Here is a 17783-nt window from a genome sequence, read left to right as displayed (position 1 = left end):
TATTTGAACGTTCGTGTAGCCTCATGTCTGTTTTGTGTCAGTTCACATTCATAGCTCCTCTTTGGCAAGTTGGTATTTACATTGGAGTCTGAATATCTTACTTAAAAAATTTAAACATTTACTATTCCATATAGGTAGACTGTAAGCTGAGAATGTTAATGCTTTGTTCACTGTATCTGTTGCTAATATTTTTAGGAGTCTGCTGTTTAAAGTTTCTAATGATAATTTTAAAACAGAAATTTGAAATTTTATATATAGTCATATCTCCCAAGACTTTCCTTTGTCATTTCCTTCCTTGCTCTTCTTTTTGTCATTGGCCAAGTGCTGTTGTTTGCTCTTGTTACTATTTTTGGGAGCATGTTTTATTAACATTCTAAAAATAAATTCATATTTTTAGTGAAATAATGCTAACCAGTTTTTAAAAATCACCTAATAAAGAGAGCGGGTCCCCGTTCCTTCGTGGGCCCACTCCTGGGGGCAGCTGCCTTCAGCCCGGGCTCCTGGGGTGTGCACCTCCAGGGGGCGCCACTTAACCCCATCTATACGAACGAAGCTCCCTAGACTTGGGCAACATGGTGGCCCCACCTTCAACTTACTTAGTTGTCTTTTTCTAATATTTTCTTCCACGTGTCTAGGTTACAAAAACAAAAACAAGAGCTAAACATGGTACCGACTGTAGTCCAGTCATGCTCTAAGCATGTTACAAACATAATTCCCATAATTCTCCCAACAACGCTCTGAAGGCGTTTACTCTTATCTTCCCGGATTTGCAGACGAGGAGACATAGCTAGAGGAGGAGAGTAACTTGTCCCGGGCTACACAGCTGGTGAGTGGTGAAGCCCTAATCGCTGTGCTCCCTGGCCTCTAAGATTTGTGGGGCTATCTCTGGGTCCGGAATGCCCATTGTTGACTGGCACCTGTTATAGCCAATGAGGATTCCGATCTTGAAAGCCCCGCCTCCAGCCCGGTGCTTTCCCAGCCTGCACGCGGCACTCCGTGCAGCCCAGGCTGCCGCACTTTGTCTCCTTATGCCTGTGCATAGTGGGGACTGGGTATAATCCACTCTGGGGATTTTGCCCTCAGGGTTCTGGTTGAGCCCCGACACTAGGGATTGACCAGAAGCACTGGTGGCCATCTTCTAAAGCGGGACTTCACTGTGTTCTAAAGCCGGGCTGTAGGTGCCCAAACTAAACTGGGATTTGGGGATCCTTACCTGGCATGCCCTTGGGTTGGTTTGGATTTCTCCAAATTCTCCAAAGAGGTGATTTCTTTGGAGGCAGTTGTTGAAAAGTTGTGACGTTTCGTTCCCCCATGGCTGGTGGCGCTATACAGGGGGAAAGGATTGTTTTCTCCTCTCCACAACTCAAGTGAGGGGGTTCTGAGAGGTCCACCCAGAGAGCCCTGCACAGCCCCTGAAGCTGAGGAATGGTTGTGTCTCTCCTGGCCTGATGGTGTTGAAGAGGGTGGCTGCACCATTGCCACCTGTGATGGGGCAGGAGGTTGTGTTCCGGCGACATGCCTGGTGGTGGTTCTCAGACCTGCCTTCTTTGCCCAAGATGGCATCTTGCCAGGCAGGGGTGAGAGAGACTGGAGGTGTCCCACAGGATACAGTGGGGTGGGGGGGTGTCTACCAACCAGAGGAGCTCTCCCACTGAACAGCTGGGTCCACAGAGCTCCCACAAAGGTGGGCAAGGGAGTCCCTTTGTGCCACTGTAATGGAAAGAGTAAGGAGGCTGGAGACATTGCCCCTCGTCCTGCACAGAGTTCCCAGCCTGAGGCAGGTCCAAGGTGTGGGAAGGGAGGAGTTTCCCTATAAATGAAGCTCAGTGTTGAGATTATTAATCTGGATGGGACATCTTAATTACTAAACTGAGACTGTCAGGGGACTGAAGTGTCTGGAAGATGTTTTATGATCTACAAATGAGCCAACGAGTTATGGGACTTCCAGAGACTTCTCAGGGGTGGGGATGGGGAGCAAGTCAGCAGGTTGGGTTTTAAAAGGGACAAGTTTCGGAGAGGGGAGACTTGGGAAGGGACAGGTAATGATAAATTGTTTCTATAGCCCTCTCTGGATCCACTTTCTCAGCATAGTGTTAGGTTTGGTACAGGTGGTAGAATCAAGTCCTGTACTATGGGAACTTCTCCTTTGGGGTGCAATACATTGTTTTCCTGGATATCTATCCCTTCTTTCTTCGTTTGCTAGTCTCAAATTTGTGTATGTTATTATTTCTCCCTAAACATTCCGTCAGTTTTGTGGCACCTGTCAATCATACTTCCCTAAATGCACGAACACATCAGGTTAGCTTCGTTCCGTGTCTCCTACACCTCAATGAAGTAAGAGCTGGTCTACTGCACGGTTGACCTCCTGGGGCCCTTCTTTGAAGCTCTCCTTTGCAGGACTTCCCATTTCTTGGTTCATGCCTGTATCATGCACTGCAACTGGTTTAAGCAGAAAAGAGATTTTTTTATGAAAGGATGCTGGGTGGCTCTCATAATTGCCTACTAAGGCTAGAGAGCCAGGCTTGGAAGCTACATAGCCAAGAATATTACTCCAAATCCTGCAACAGGGCTGTGCGGTGAAAACAGTGGGTTACAGACATTGGCAGCAGAGCCACGGTCCTTGGTCATTGGTTATTGCCGACTGTACTTGTTTTTACACATGCCATTGGAGGCTGCAAAAGGAGGCTGGGAAACATGTCCTTCCTTCATTCAACAAATTTGTGTTGAGCACCTCCTATGAGCTAGGTACTCTTCTAGATGCTGAGAAAGTAAGCCAACAGTCAAAAAAATTTCTACACTCATGAAACTTACATTCTAGAGTGGGAGGCACAGTTATGAAGGGAACAAGTTAAATATAAAGTTGACCAAATGATGATAATACTTCGGAGAAAAAAACAGAGGATGTTGCGGGGGACTACTGCTTCACAGGGTGCTCATGGTAGGGAACATGGGTGGACAAGCCAAAGGATGCAAGGGATCAGATATTTTCAGCTTCTGTGTGTATTTTCATTGTGTGTGTGTTGGGGGGGGGGTTGAAGTGGAGTGGGGGGGATGCCTTATAAGGTGAGTAATTTTCCCAGTAGAAGAAAGGGATTCAGATGCTGGCACCCAGAAAGAAAGGCAAATGCCCTTTGCATTGTATTTTCTTGTTTTCTTGATGTAACCTTGTAATTTGCTGGAGGGCATCCTCCAATGAAGTTTTAAGAGGTCAGTAAAGATGATTGTCTGAAAAGCGTCTCATTCTTGACTGTTTGGCTGGAGAATTTTGATAATAAGAACTATAATTCCAGTGCTTATGACTATGTGTTAGGCATAGTTGACTTGAATTCATTCATCCTTATACCAAGCCATTAAAGTAGGTGGTAGAGATGATTACTGTGCTTGTTCTACAGACGAGGAAACCAAGATCCAGTGAAGTTAAGTAACTTGGCTATGGTCACACTGCCAGTGAGTGGCAGGGCCAGGATCAGAACTCAGATGTTCAGCTTCAGAGCTGATCCTGTTAAGAATTGTGACAACATTGTCCCATTGTCTTCTGGCTTCCCTCCTTGGCTGTGGACAGTTCTCATGCCATGATTCCAGAGGCTTTGCCTAGGTTTCTTCCCCACTCCTCATCATCTGTTTTCTAGAAGATTCTAGATACTCTCTCCACCCCTGGTGCTGTAAAACTTTGCAGTAATGTGCCTTGATGTGGATTTTTTCCCCATTAATTAGGCTGGGTGCTTGGTAGGACCTTTGCATCATGAATCTGGAGATTCAACTTTTTTTCTTTTTCCATACCACGTCTTTCTTGTCCTTTTCTGGAAATCCTCCTAGTTGTTCTGTATCGATCCTCTCATTTTCTTGCTTTTGTGTCTTTGATCTGTTTCCTGAGAATTTCTTTGACTTTATCTCCCATTTATTTTTTCAGTTTGTAAAAGCACCCAATCTCTAATGATTCCTTTTCATACATTCTGTCTCGGTTTATGAATGCAATATCTTAGCATATCTCTCTGAGGAAATTGTTAAGATTCTATATTTATTTATTTATTTTTAAAGATTTTATTTATTTATTTGACAGACAGAGATCACAAATAAACAGAGAGGCAGGCAGAGAGAGAGGAGGAAGCAGGCTCCCCGCCGAGCAGAGAGCTCAATGCAGGGCTCCATCCCAGGACACTGAGATCATGATCTGAGCTGAAGGCAGAGGCTTTAACCCACTGAACCACCCAGGCGCCCCAGATTCTATATTTATTTTTTTAAAACACTTATTTATTTTAGAGAGAGAGTGAGAGCGCACATGCATGCACAAGTGGGGACGGGGGTGGGAGAGCAGTAGAGGGAGAGGGAGAAGCAGACCCCCTGCTGAGTAGGCAGCCCAGGACCCTGAGATCCTGAACTGAGCCAAAGGCAGATGCTTAACTGACTGAGCCACCCGGGAGCCCCATGGATTTTATTTTTTTAAATTTTTAATTTATAGTTATTACTATTTTGATTATTGGGATTTTAAACCACTTCTCTCCTGTGCCCTGGGTTCCTGTTTTCCATTTGATTCACTGGGCTCATCCTTCCAGGTTACGTGCTGTGACAATTGTTTGACCTTAGAAAGACATCCCCTTATACTAACCCTCCTGCTCTTCACTGTGGCCCCTAGTGTCCTCCCTGCCCAGCTTGTGTGTTCAGAAGTGGTCAGCACAAGCACCGTTTCCAAAAAAATCATCCTTCTCACCCCCAGCCCCCAGCCTGGCTGAGGCTGCACCCCCACGCCTGCCTGTTGGATGGTGCTGGAGGAGCCCCTCACGTGCCTGAGGGTCTGCCTGCCTCGTCATCCCAGAGCTCTGGAGTGCCCCTCCAGAGCCCCCCTCCTCACTGGGTGCTCCTGGAGCCCTGCCCGGTTCCTCTCTGTGATGTTAACTCTGTTACATTTTCATCAGGGAGCTTGTCACTCTCCTGATCTTCTTGTTCCTGCTGCGTCACCCTGCACTTGCAAGAAGCAGGTACCTGCGAGAAGCAGGCCCTACAAGAAGCTAGGGCCGAGGATGGTGCTTGCAAAGAGTAGGCTCCTGACCCTGGGTGGGTGGAGTGCAGTCCCATTGCCACTGTGCATCTCTGGACATCGTCAGTGTCCCTGGGAATCAAGCCGCTCTTCATCCTTCTCCATGCCCATCTCTGCACAGGGCCTGGAGCAGCTTCCGTGGGGGAAAAATAGCATTTCTTGCTATTTTTGTGTAGGCCATAGTTTTGATGCAGACTGCAGCTAGTATAATAGAAAAGATGGGGGGTTGGGGCCCCTGGGTAGTTCATTTGGTTGAGTGTCTTACTCTTGGTTTCAGCTCAGGTCATGATCTCATGGGTTGTGAGATCAAGTCCCTTATCAGTGGGTTCTCTCCCTGGGCACTTCCACCCAACCTCTCTCAAAAATACATAAATACATATTTAAAAAAAAGTCAGGGGGCCATGGTGGACCTGAATTTCCACACAGCCTGGAGCTCTAGGGCTGCTGTGTAAAATGTTTCCGTTTTCTCCTTTGTAGAATGGGATGGTAGTCCATACCTGGGGCTCTGTGAAGCTCAGGGGAGATCCGGGGTTGGAAAGGACCTAAAACAACTAACAAAGAGGGGATTTGTATAACCCGTTCTGCAGTTCTAATGCAGGGACCATTTCTGAGGCACCCACTGGGGCTAGAATAAGCTGCCGTGCTCATGTTTCCATAACTCAGTGAATCTTTCCAACAGCCTTGTGAAGCTCCTGGCAGTTTTGCTCCTGAAGAAGCAGAGGCTCGGAGGAGATGCGTGACTTGCTGGCACCTCGTGGAGCTTGTCGTGACTGCCTCTGTTTTCTTAGGCTCACCTCTGTCTCCTACTACGTTTGGATCTTGTTTGTCTTCAAAAACCAAAAAACAAAAAACAAAACCAAACTCCAAATTGCTGGATTTTTTTCTTTGTTACTTATCCTTCTTTTGTAACTTTTTGGGGGAGGGAAGGATTGGGGAAGGTAGGGGAAGTGGGGACAAGGTCTTAGGACTTCCCCCTACAGCCCTGTGTGATCCCCGAAGCCAGGGGTGTGGGTGGCAGGCTCAGCAAGAAGAGGTTCTCCAGCACCCTGTGGATTTATGCCTTTGCAGATGAGCTAGCTGCAGGCTTAGGGGCTCTCCCCTCCCTGCTTTAAAAAAAATCTCTTCTCCTCCCTGTCTCTCCTCTCCTTCTCTCTTGCTCTCTGGCATGTCCTCTATCTGCCCGCCTCTATAGTTGGTCCCTTCTTTTCTCTTGCTGTTTCCTTTTCTTCCTTTTTGGTGTCTCTCTACCGTTTCTGCTTCTTTTTCTTTTTTCCTTCTGGAGCTTTCCATGTCTTTCTGTCTCAGCTTCTCTCTGCCTTATTGCCTGTGTTTTTTTCCTTCCTTCTCCCGGCTTCTGCCTTCCTGGGTCCTTATTTCGGTTTACACTCCCTCTACCTGCCGTTTCTGGCAAGTGCTCCTTTTGTGGTTGTGAGAACGAAGAATCTTTGTGGTAGCCCGTGGTGGCTCTTCCCGGCCCCTGAGCTATCCTGGGAGAAGCCTACAAAGACATAGGGCCCTGGGAGAACTGGGCACAGTCCTGGGGGCAGGCTGGGAGGAAGGCGGGCCTCTGCGGGTCACTCTGGCTGCCGGTCCCCGGAGGCAGGTCTGAAGATGACCCTATTGCCCGTGACTTTAATCAATTAGAGGGTGCTCACTGACCCTCCCTCTGTTCAGGTGCTGGGCTGGGCACTGAAACACTGCCGTGCCCTAAAGGGGCTTTTGTTAGGGATGCAGAGTCAGAAAACACCTGTTGTGGTGGGTGATTATCAGCTGTATACACAGGACACCGCAGGGGCTTTATGACTCCTGCTGCGGGTGCAGGCTTCTCGGCAGACCGTTTGCGTGGGCCAGGCTCTGAAGGAGGGGGAGGCCTTTCACTGCGGGCGAAAACACAAGGACAAGGCCTTCTAGGCCCTCTTATTCTCTTTCTCTTTTTTTATTTTTTAGAGAAAAAGAGTGGGGAGGGGCAGAGGAAGAGAGAGAATCTGAAGTAGGCTCCTCCCCCAGTGTGGAGCCTTACACAGGCTTTGATCTCATAATCCAGAGATAATGGCCTGTAGGCTGTCTTACTCAAAGTATGGTTTCCAGGGCAGCTGGGTGGTGCATTTGGTTGGGCGTCCAAGTCTTGGTTTCAGCTCAGGTCATGATGTCAGGGTCCTGAGATCAAACCCCACATCAGGCTCAGAGTCTACATGAGACTCTCTCCCCCTCTCCCTTTGCCCCCCCCCCCATGCTCTCTTTCTCTGTCCCTCCTCTCTCTCCCCCTAGCTCTCTTAAATAAACAAATCTTTAAAAAACAACAACAACAAAGTATGGTTTGCAGACCAACAGCATGGGCGCCACTTGGGAGCTTCTTAGAAATGCAGAATCCTCGCCCCACCCCAGACCTACTGTTTCAGTATCTGCCTTTGAACAAGATTTCCAGGTGATTCTTGGGCACACCGAAGCTGGAGAAGCACTGCTCTAGGCCAAGGCTGTGCAACGGGCAGGTTGTCGGGGAGAGCCCATGTGTTGAGTAGTGGGGAGGAATTTGGTGTTGCAGGGGCAGAGATGTGGCTGAAGGTGGCCTGAATGAGGCAAGAAAGGAAGGTAGGAGTCAAACTGCCCTGGCCCTTCAATGACCCACTAAGGATGAGAAGGGAGCTGAGGTTATGACTGCTGCTTCCCAGACCTGCCAGATCCATAGACCCACAGGCCACCGTGTCCACAAAGACCTTTCAGGATCATCAGATCCTCTTTGCAACAGGTGAATGGAGGAAACTGAAGCCCAGCGACTCCAGGTGACTCGCTTAAGGTCATACAGCAGATACAGGGTAGTGGGGATGGACAGCTGGTGCTATTTTGGGATGTATTTGTTTGTGATAAGAGTGATTGCTGCTTAGTAAGGTCGTGCCGTAGGCCAGGTGTGGAATCAGGTGCTTCCCGTTGGGCCAGTGAAATAGGTCTTTCCTCTTTTGTGATCCACATTTACCACACGAGACACTAAGGCTCTGAGAGGTACATTAACCTGCTTACGGACGAGTGACTGAAGAACAGAGCTGGGCTCTGAATTTGTTTGGCTGACTCCAGGGCCCATGTGACCTGCCCCCTGGAGGACAGGCTGAGAAGCTCAAGCATGATTCTGGAGGCCGTGGGAAGCTGCAGGTAGGACCTGGTCAGACCCCGGTTTTGGGGAAGATCGCACAGGGGCAGCGGCGAGCACTAAGCTCTCTGGGTGGCCTTGGGTGAGCAAGCTCCTGGGTCTTGGTTTCTCCCCTGCTGGGTTTCCACGGCAATTCTAGCAGAGTCCTGAAGGTCCGCTCTGAGTCTGACTTTGCGTATGTCATGCTGTGATGTGTCACATCAGAGCGGCTGGAGGTGGCTTAACCCTGCTGCCCACGGGTGTTTTCCTGCTGGCCTGTAATAGGGTGCAGGGAGTTTCAGTCCTGGGGTGGGAGGTGGAGAAACAAGGCTGCAGAACGGCCGAATGGGGGGCAGCTGTGTTGAGGGAGGAGCTGACCGGCCCCTCCAGCTCGGCCACCAGGGCTGACTCCGTCCCACATGTGATTCTGATTAGGCAGCCTGTGTAAAAGTTACCTAAACACCACTCTAATTACTCTGTTTAGGAACATTCACATGCGTGGGAGGGTGCCTGGCACTGGCTTCCCACATGTGCTGGGGGTCTGCGGGGAGGACCGCATTTGCACGAGCGTGACAGGCACCGCGTCGGAACGTCGCAGCCACCCGGGGACGGGGCTCCTGCTGGACGAGCTCAGGGGGTTCTTCCCAGGGGCCCGGCAGGCAGTTGGGGAGGAGTGACTCCCCTGACTCTTGCTTGTGGCAGAGAGCTCCTTTAGTCTCTCATCCTCCCCTGTGAAGTAGGTGGCACTGTCCCCACAGGGAATATGGTGGCATTTCAAAGGTGCATAGAGCGACAGAGCACAGATTCGGATCTGGAGTTGGCCAGACTGGTCCTTTCGCTGTGTAACCTCGGGCAGGTCCCATCGTCTCTTTGAGCCTCAGCTCTCGTCTAATAAGACCGGCTGTCTTGCAGGCTCATTGTGAAGATGAAATGAACTAAGTGCCCCGGGAGAGGACTTGACGTGTGACCAGGGCTACCATGGGGCACAGCTCCACTTGTGGGGAACCCCGGGCTCTGTGTTACACACATGACTCTGGGGGTGACGTGCACAAGGCCCCGGGGCTATTTATTTCATTGACACTTGTGTGGGGGAACACCTTGGTTGGGTGTGGTTTGGGGTGCCCCCTAGAGGTGGAGAGGGATGGCTGAACATGGGGCAGTCCCCAGGAGGACTCTTGGGGCATCAAGAAGGCCTTGCTTTCCTGGCTTCATGGGCAGTCCCGGCAGGGGTCTGTGGGGAATGGACTGTCAGTGTTTCCCCTCCAGGGATGAGGGGGTGTGGGCAGCATGCTATCCTCAGGAAACTGGCGACACCGGCAACGATCTCTTGTACCTTGAACTTTGCCCACCTAACTTCCACTCTTCTCTGTCTGTGGATAAGCCCATGTGTCTTGGCTCCTGCCCCCAATGATAAGGCATTCATCCATCCAGCCCTACAGTCATCTTCATGCCCATTTGTACGAACATCCATCAGCATTTTCATACCTCTACCCAGTTGCCCACCAGCCCACATTCACCAAGTTGGTCATGTCCCCTGCTTGTGATATGCAAAGATTACCCTCTGCTGAGTCGGAACTACCTCTGTTGGAGGGGGTGTGTGGCTGGCTTTGACATTAAGGAAGGCTGTTAACTTCGGGACTCTGCTTCATAGATGAAGCAGATCAGAGAGTGAGTCTGAAGGAGTCTTTGCTTGCCAGTTCTCCTTCCCCTTTTGTTTACTTATCTGTTTATCCATTCACCCACTTTTCATTCATGTGTCCATCCATCTAACCATCTCCACAGCCTCCCACCTACTTCCCCACCCATGTTTATAACCGACCATGAAATCATCTAACTGCCAGAACCACCCAGCTACCCTACTGCCTGTTCATCTGCCCAGCTGCCTCGTTGCTCATTTACCTTCACACCATCAGCAAATGTATTTTTAAGACTCCAAAATGGAAGAGGCGCTGGGATTCTGGACTACTAGCCTGATGTATGACCTGTATCAGCTGTGTTCCTGGGACCTGTTTTAAAGCTCTGATATTTTATATTATGTGGAAACCCAAGACAGAGGTCCTACTCTCATTTATCCAACAAATCCATATACACAACAGTTGCTGAGTACTTACTGTGTACCTGACACTTCTTTAGACACTTGGGATCCTGTGGGGAACAAGGCAGGCAATCCTTGACCTTGTGGAGTTTACCTTCTAGTAAGGGAGACAGACACTAAGTAAGCAAACAAAAAAATAAAGATTGCTGTATGTGCCTCTGTGTGCTGGGCATGGCCTAGGAAACTCCTTAGGGAGTTTCTAGTCTAGTTGGAGGTGAGATAGGTCTGGGGAAAGAGAACGCTCACACGGTCTGTGTGCTGTACTCCGAACTGGAGTGCATGTAAGTATTGAAGGACCACAGGAGGCCAGAGAAGCAACCAAGGAGGACTTCCCCGGGATGGGAGCCTACAATGCAGCCTAGGAGGTTACAGTACGGGGGAACCTGCTGATACACATAGACCAAATACCATCTGACCCTGAGTACCATCTCGATGCCCTGGATCTAGAGTTGGCCACCGTACCAACTTTCTGGGTGAAGCCAGGCCCTTGTCCATGCTGAGCCCCTGTCCTGGAATCACGAAATGATGGAGTTGGACTAGATATGCTCTAAAGTCTCCTGGACCATGACTCTGAGATATTTGAATTTAATTAAAAGGGTAGACCTATTTATGTCACGTTTTAGTATGCATTCTTGAATATACCATTTTGAGTAATAATCCTTGTTACGTTCTTGTGAGGAGAGGACATGCTACCCCCATTTTGCAGATGAGAAAACTGAGTCTTCCCACTCTGTCAAGCCACCTACCATTTTTGCTTTCCTTTCAGAGATTTAGGAAAAGCTTCAGTGAGGGTGGGTGGGTGGGTGTGTCTGAAAGGATAGGTATTTGGGGTACCGGATCTTTGTCTAGTACCTCATCTAAGATGGCAAATGCTTATTTTCATTTCTGTTTAAGGAAAAAAAAATTCAATGAATGGTTTTGGTGTCTTAAATAGCAGGAACCCTGGAATAGAAGGTATTATTATTAACTGCTTTCTTATCAGACAAACCTTGGCAACAGCCTTTGGTCTTAAATGGCAGAACTAGGACTTGAACCCAGGGCCATTGGATTCTCCAGACCTCTTCCTCTTTCCCCTGTCTCCATTTCAGGGCTCTTGAAACAGCCTGGAAGGGTGCCAGGGAAGTCAGAAGAGAAGAGGGAAGGCTTTTATCATACCACGTTCTCCTCCACCCTCCATATGAGAAAATTGGGGGATGTGCTTTTTTTTCCTTTTTTAAAAAAGAAGGTTCTTGGGCTCTAAGAGTCGTTTTGCCATGGAAATGGCAAGGTTTGGTCCAGCTAGCAAGGCTTTGTGATTTAGCAGGTGCTGTAGAGGCAGATTCTTTTGTTGAAGGGATCTGCGTGCACTCACACTATGCAAACGGGCCTAGCTCCAGCCTCCCTATTAATTAGGAACATTTAGAAACGTTCCTGACTATACCCAGAGTTCCCTCTTGTGAAACTCCACAGGTCAGAGGCCACACATGTTTTGGTTTTCTTATTTGAGGTATTATGTGTTCAAGGTAGATTTATGCTACAACCTTTGTTTATTGACTTGTACTTTTCCCTGTGAACCTAATGGAACATGACAGACGATATTTACAAGGCACGTGTTTCCGATTAAATCATGTGAGACATTAAAGCCCGATAAATGAAAGCCCCTTTGAAAGGCCAGGTTCAGAGAGAAGGAGGCAGTCCCTGGTGGAGCCTTGACAGTAGAATTGCCCCCTCAGCTGTGGCTGTAGGAAATGCGGAAGGTGGCAGCAGTCCCTTCATGTGGAGGGGACCTGTTGGTCGCTACTTCCCAGCTAGAGACCAGAGCTGCATAGAGGTCTGAAAAAAATGGGCATGAGGAGCCCTTCTTTCTCTCAACTGTCTGGGTAAGAGAGAAGGGAAAAGAACACTCCTTTTTAGGGCACCTACTGTGTGCCAGCCTCTATCACATAAGTGCTTTTCTGCAAAGTCTAGCTGAACCTTGTGACAACTATGAGGTTATTACCTTCTTGAAGGGGCATCAGAAAGGCATGGGTTAAGACTGTTGATTCAGCCCACAGGATGGCTTTTAGGTCCCGATGGCTCTGCTGTCCACTCTCCGTGACTCTGGGCAAATTATTTAATCTCACTGAGCCTTGGTCCCTTCACCTGTAAAATGGGGACAGTAATGGTGTCCATTATTGTCTGTGCTCCATAGTACATTAGCCAACATCACTATTAAGTGGAGGCACAGAGAGGCTGAGTAACTAGCTAAGGTCACTGCCAGTAGGGGCTTGTGGCTGGAGCCCAGGCCTCAGGTTCCAGAGCCTTTCCCTGTTGCTCAGGTGGCTCTGGTGGAGGAGCTGGGTGGGGCAGCCTGTGGCCGGGGAGGGCAGCTCCCCTGCCTGCCGACTCCTGCACTGGGATGTGGGGTATTCCCTCAGCCTTCCCCAGACTTTAATGGCTTCATAGGCAGGATTAGCCGAATTGGGAGTCTTTCCATGGAAGGCAGTTAAAGGATTTGGGTAAATGCAGAAAGTGGAAACAGCTTGGGAAGGCTTTCCCCACCCCTCCCTCCTGCCTTCTCTCTCCCTCCTTTACCCTCCTCGCCTCCTTCCCTTGTTCTGTCCCATGTTGTCTCAGAAGGGGTCTGGGTGGGAGGGGTGTGTGTGTGTGGTGCTGACCCGTGGGACTGAGCACAGCCTGAAGACTCACTTTTTTTCCTTAGCTGGTCACATGGCAGCAGGCGACCTGAGAACTAATGAGAACGGATTGAATCCTTTTTTATGTGTACCATTTCTTTTTAGGACCTCTGAATAGCCTAACTGCTTTACAGGAGCAGTGATTGACAAAGAAGAGGTGGGAAGATGCCAGCACCTCCTCCACCTGGCATAATGGAAAAACTTGCTTTTGGAAACACAGACTTCTCTTTGGAAGAGCCTTTATTGATCATCACCTGCCATTTCCCGGGGGAGTGGGACATCTGTCTTCCACCCACCTATAGGGGTTTGAGAATAATCTGAGGGGTTTGGGGGAATCTGGCTTTGGAGTTGGCTAGCTTGGATTTGCCCTCTGGTTTCCCGCTTGTCATCTGGGTGCCATGGGCCTGTTGCTTTCTCCCTCTGAGTGCAGTGTCCTCATGACAGAGAGTTGCCATAGTAGATGTGGAGGTCTGGGCAAGGGCTGACACCAAATTAGAATCTGCCAGATCTTCCTAGGATGTGCCACAGGGCCTAGGAGAAGCCCCAAGAAGCCAAAGGCCTCCTTGGCTCCTTGCCCAGTATCCTGTTCCATCTGTTTGGAACAGGTGTGAGTTCAAGCTCATTCTGTGCATTTCCCCTCCCCTGGTCTCTCTTTACTCATCTGCAGAATGGGGAGGTGAATCCCTTTCCTGTCTCAGAGCAGGGAGGGCCTAGGGAAGCCCTTGAGAAACTGCAGACCATCTTAGAGACAGTGATGACACCCCATGTGTCACATGGGAGGTTACGAAGAGCTTTGCCTCCCTGGAACTCTGCGTTCTCTGCAGCGGGTGTCCTCTTTCAGTGTGAGGCAGTGCTGGGAGTGGAGGTGACTTGCTCAAGATATGGGGGGTTAGCAGGCCCCACAGAGCTGGGAGCTAACCTGAAGTCCATCCCCCCGCAGATCAGGCCTGCTCTGCCCCCCACCCTGATGTCCGCTCTCAGAGAGACCCTGGACTCCAGGGGCTGGAATGGCTCATTAAGCAGGCAACAGCTCTAGCTCCCTCTGTCCTAAATGAACTCTTTTCTCTTCTCCCCTCCTTTTCCCCCGTCTTTACCACCATTCATCTGCTCACCTGGACTTCAGGTGATGTGGCTCAGGGGTGCAAGATGGGGAGCCCATTGAATTAAAAGCTCTGTGAACAAGGGAATAACCCCATTACTATGTGTGTCCATGGGCAAGGTTCGTCTCTGTGCCTTGATTTCTCCTATCAGTAAGACAGGATGGAGAGTGCCTACTTTATTCCTGCCACGAATTTGTTGCTGTGGGGCAAAAGCAGTCCTGACAATGAGCAGGTGGGACCTGGTTCAGAGTGCTGTTAGGCATGGTGCTGTGATGAGCACAAGGGGATCCTAGGAGAGGACCTCGTGTTCTGCAGCCTCTGCTGTGAAATGTTTCTTCCAACTGAGAAGGGTTTTTAAGGGCCACGTTTGGTCTTAAATGCACAAGTGGGACAAGGGAGAGAGTTTTGTTTCTTTAATGGGTAACACTGATTCTCAGAACAAGCTAAACAAATCCCCCCTTATTGAAGAATGTTGCTTGGGGCTAGGCTTGATTAAAATCGGAAAATCTAAGAGGCTTAAATGTGTGCGGTTTGGGCTGTGGAGGGATCTGGAGTGCTTTGCTCTGCCCTGTGTCTCCCTGGCCGTGGTTATAGAGTCATGAGGCCATAGAGGGCCTGTGGTGGTGATTGGCCCATGCAGCACCCCGTTTTATCAGCAGGGAGTTGGAAAGCCTCCCTGGATCCGAATGCCCTGGGCTGGGAGGTTTGTGCTGAGGGCTGTGTGGGGACCAGCTTGCTCTATGGATTCTTTGGGACAAAGGCTGTCTCATGTTCTCAGAAATCTCACGCCCTGCTCGCACCTACTCAAGGGAAGGACGACTCCTGCCTTTGAACATCTCTGGATCCCAGGGTCCATACCAGGAGTCCCCGTATATGTGGTCTTTTGTCAATTTCTGTCTTGTTTCCTTCTCTGTGAAATCTGGATAATAATGGTTTTTGTTTCCTAGGGGGACGGTGAAGGTAAAGTGAATTAATATATAGAAAGAGCTTAGGACATTGTCAGGCACAGGGTAAATGCACGGTAAATAGTAGCTTCCTGCCAGGAAGGGATGGAATTGCTTTTTACATTGACCATGGCTGAGGCTCACAGGGGTAAAGTCATTTGCCCATATTGGTGAGTGGCAGAACAGGATTTCAAGTTTGTATCCAGTTGGCTTTGAAGCCAGAGAAGTTCTCACAAGAGGAGAGCCTCGATGGCGCAATGCTCTCCAGGCGACAGGAGCATCCCTGCAAGGGATAGACCATGGTGGTCTCCAGTGCCACTTTCCCCTGTAAGCCCTGTGGGCAGGTTAGGCTTCTGAGGACAGGGTCCCAAGGCTTGTGGGAGGGTTTTAGTAGACCAGGTAGTGCCAAGTCTTTGCTTAGAGTTTTATGATCATGTGGAGAATGTGGCTGGAATCATCTGTGACTGAAGACAGACGGTCCCTTGCTGACTTAGTTGTTTCTCATTAACTAGGCAGGGTCAAGTTTCAGAGCAGACTGCAGAGCGGTGGTAACCCCGGCTCTGGAGAGCATCCCCAGCCTCACACCCCTGCTACTTGGGGGTGCCGTTAGGGGTGCCCTGGTCCTGGGTAGTGAGTGTGGCTGAAGGGTGAGAAGGAAGCTCTGGCCCACAGCCGGGGGCTTGGGGTTGGCCACCTCTTTCTCAGTCCTCCTTCAGTCAGGATGCCCTGTCCTCGCACCCCACAGGCCATAGATCTATGCTCCCTGCACTTTGGCAAGGGGGCAGAAGCAGGGGGAAGGCTCCCTGTGGGACCTGACCTTTATAGTATTATCCTGTGCCTGGGCTCTTCTAAGTGCTTTATTTATATTAACCCACTGAGTCTTCACCCTAACCCTATGAAGTGGGTACTAATAGGATCCCCATTTTATAGGTGAGGAGAAAACCTTGATATCCTCCTGGAGAGGCAGTCTGGGGAGGGGGAGGAGCACTGATATTAGAGCCAGGACTGGACTTCTAGCCCCAGCATCATCATCATCATCATCATCATCTCCATCTCCTTCTTCTCCTCCTCCTCTTCCTCCTGTTTCTTTTTTCTGTAGTCATGTCTGCTATCAAAGTTATTATGATATTATTAACTATATTCCATATGCTGTGCTTTTCATTCCCATGACTTACTTATTTTTTATAACTGGAAGTTTGTACCTTTTAATCCCCTTCGCCTCTTTCACCCATTTCCCCACTCGCCTCCCCTCTGGCAACCCCCAGTCTGTTCTCTGTGTTTATGAGTCTGTGTCTGTCTGCTTTGTTGTTTAGGTTCCACATAAGAGTGAAATCATGCTGTAATGGTCTTTCTCAGCATGACTTGGTCACTTAGAATAATATCCTGTGGCTCTGTCCATGTTGTTGGGAGTGGCAGGGTCCCATTCTTTTTTATGGCTGAGTAATATTCCAGTGTATGTATATACCACGTATTCTCTATCCATTCATCTATGGGTGGACACTTGGTTTGCTCCCATAGTTTGGCTGTGATCTGTCATGCTGCAAAGAACATAGACGTGCATATATGTTTTCAAGTTAGTTTCCATTTCTTCAGGTCCAAAAGTGGAATTGCTGGATCATATGGTGTTTCTGCTTTTAACTGTTTGAGGAACCTCCATACTGTTTTCCATAATGACGGTACAATTTACACTCCCACCAGCTGTGTGTGAGGGGTCCCTTTCTTCCACATCCTCATCTGTACTAGTTATTTCTTGTCTTTTTGATACTAGCCATTATGACACGTATAAGGTGATAGCTTGTGGTTTTGATCTGCGTTTCCCTGTTGATTAGTGATGTTGAGCTTTTTCTCACATGTCTGTGAACCATCTGTATGTCTTCTTTGGAAAAATGTCTTTTCAGGTCCTTTGCCCATTTTTAATCCAATTACTTGTTTTGTTTTGTTTTTTGGTGTTGACTTGTATGAATTCTTTTTATGCTTTGGATATTAATCCTTGGTTGTATATATCATGTGTGAGTATCGTCTCCCACTTAGTAGGTCACCTTTTTGTCTTGTTGATGGTTTCCTTCACTGTGCAAAAGCTTTTTATTTTGGTGTGGTTCCAATAGTTTATTTTTGTGTTTGTTTCTCTTGCCTGAGGAGACAGATCCAGAAAAGTATTGCTAAGGCTGATGTACAAGAGATTACTGCCTCTGTTCTCTTTTAGGAGTTTTATGGTTTCAGGTCTCACATTTAGGTCTCTTTAATCCATTTGGAGTTGATTCTTGTGTATGGTGTAAGAAAATGACCCAGTTTCATTCTTTTGGATGTAGCTGTTCAGTTTTCCCACACCATTTTTTTTTAGAGAGAGAGCAAGAATCTTAGAGTGCGCATATGCCTGGGGAGGGGCAGTGAGGGGGTACAGAGGGAGAGAGAGAATCTTAAACAGGCTCCATGCCCAGCATAGAGCCCCATGTGGGGCTTAGTCTTACAACCCTGCAATCATGACCTGAGCCAAAATCAAGAGTCGGAGGCTTAACCAACTGAGCCAACCAGCAGTACCCCCAACATCATTTATCGAAGAGACCATCTTTTTTGCATTGCATACTCTTGCCTCCTTGGTTGAAGATTAATTGATCATATAAGTGTGAGTTTATTTCTGGTCTCTGTATTCTGTTCCATTGATCTATGTGCTTAATACCATACTGTTTTGATTACTACAACTTTGTAGTATATCTTGAAATCTGGAACTGTGATACCTCCAGCTTTGCTCTTTCTCAAGACTGTTTTAGTTCTTTGGTGTCTTTTGTGACTCCATACAAATATTAGGGTTATTTGTTCTAGTTCTGTGAAAAATG

General features: G+C 48.6%; 1 protein-coding gene across 2 annotated transcripts in view; it reads left to right on the top strand.

Annotated features, from left to right (window-relative positions):
• GLIS1 (GLIS family zinc finger 1) overlaps window positions 1-17783 on the top strand; it is a 216775-nt gene that overhangs the window by 17001 nt on the left and 181991 nt on the right. The window lies entirely within an intron of this gene.

Source organism: Mustela putorius, unplaced genomic scaffold, assembly GCF_011764305.1.
Source record: "Mustela putorius furo isolate JIRA1106 unplaced genomic scaffold, ASM1176430v1.1 tig00003853_pilon_pilon_pilon, whole genome shotgun sequence".
Lineage (NCBI taxonomy): Eukaryota > Metazoa > Chordata > Mammalia > Carnivora > Mustelidae > Mustela > Mustela putorius.
The sequence above is the reverse complement of the archived record's forward strand: the minus strand, read 5'-3'. Positions and strand labels throughout refer to the sequence as shown.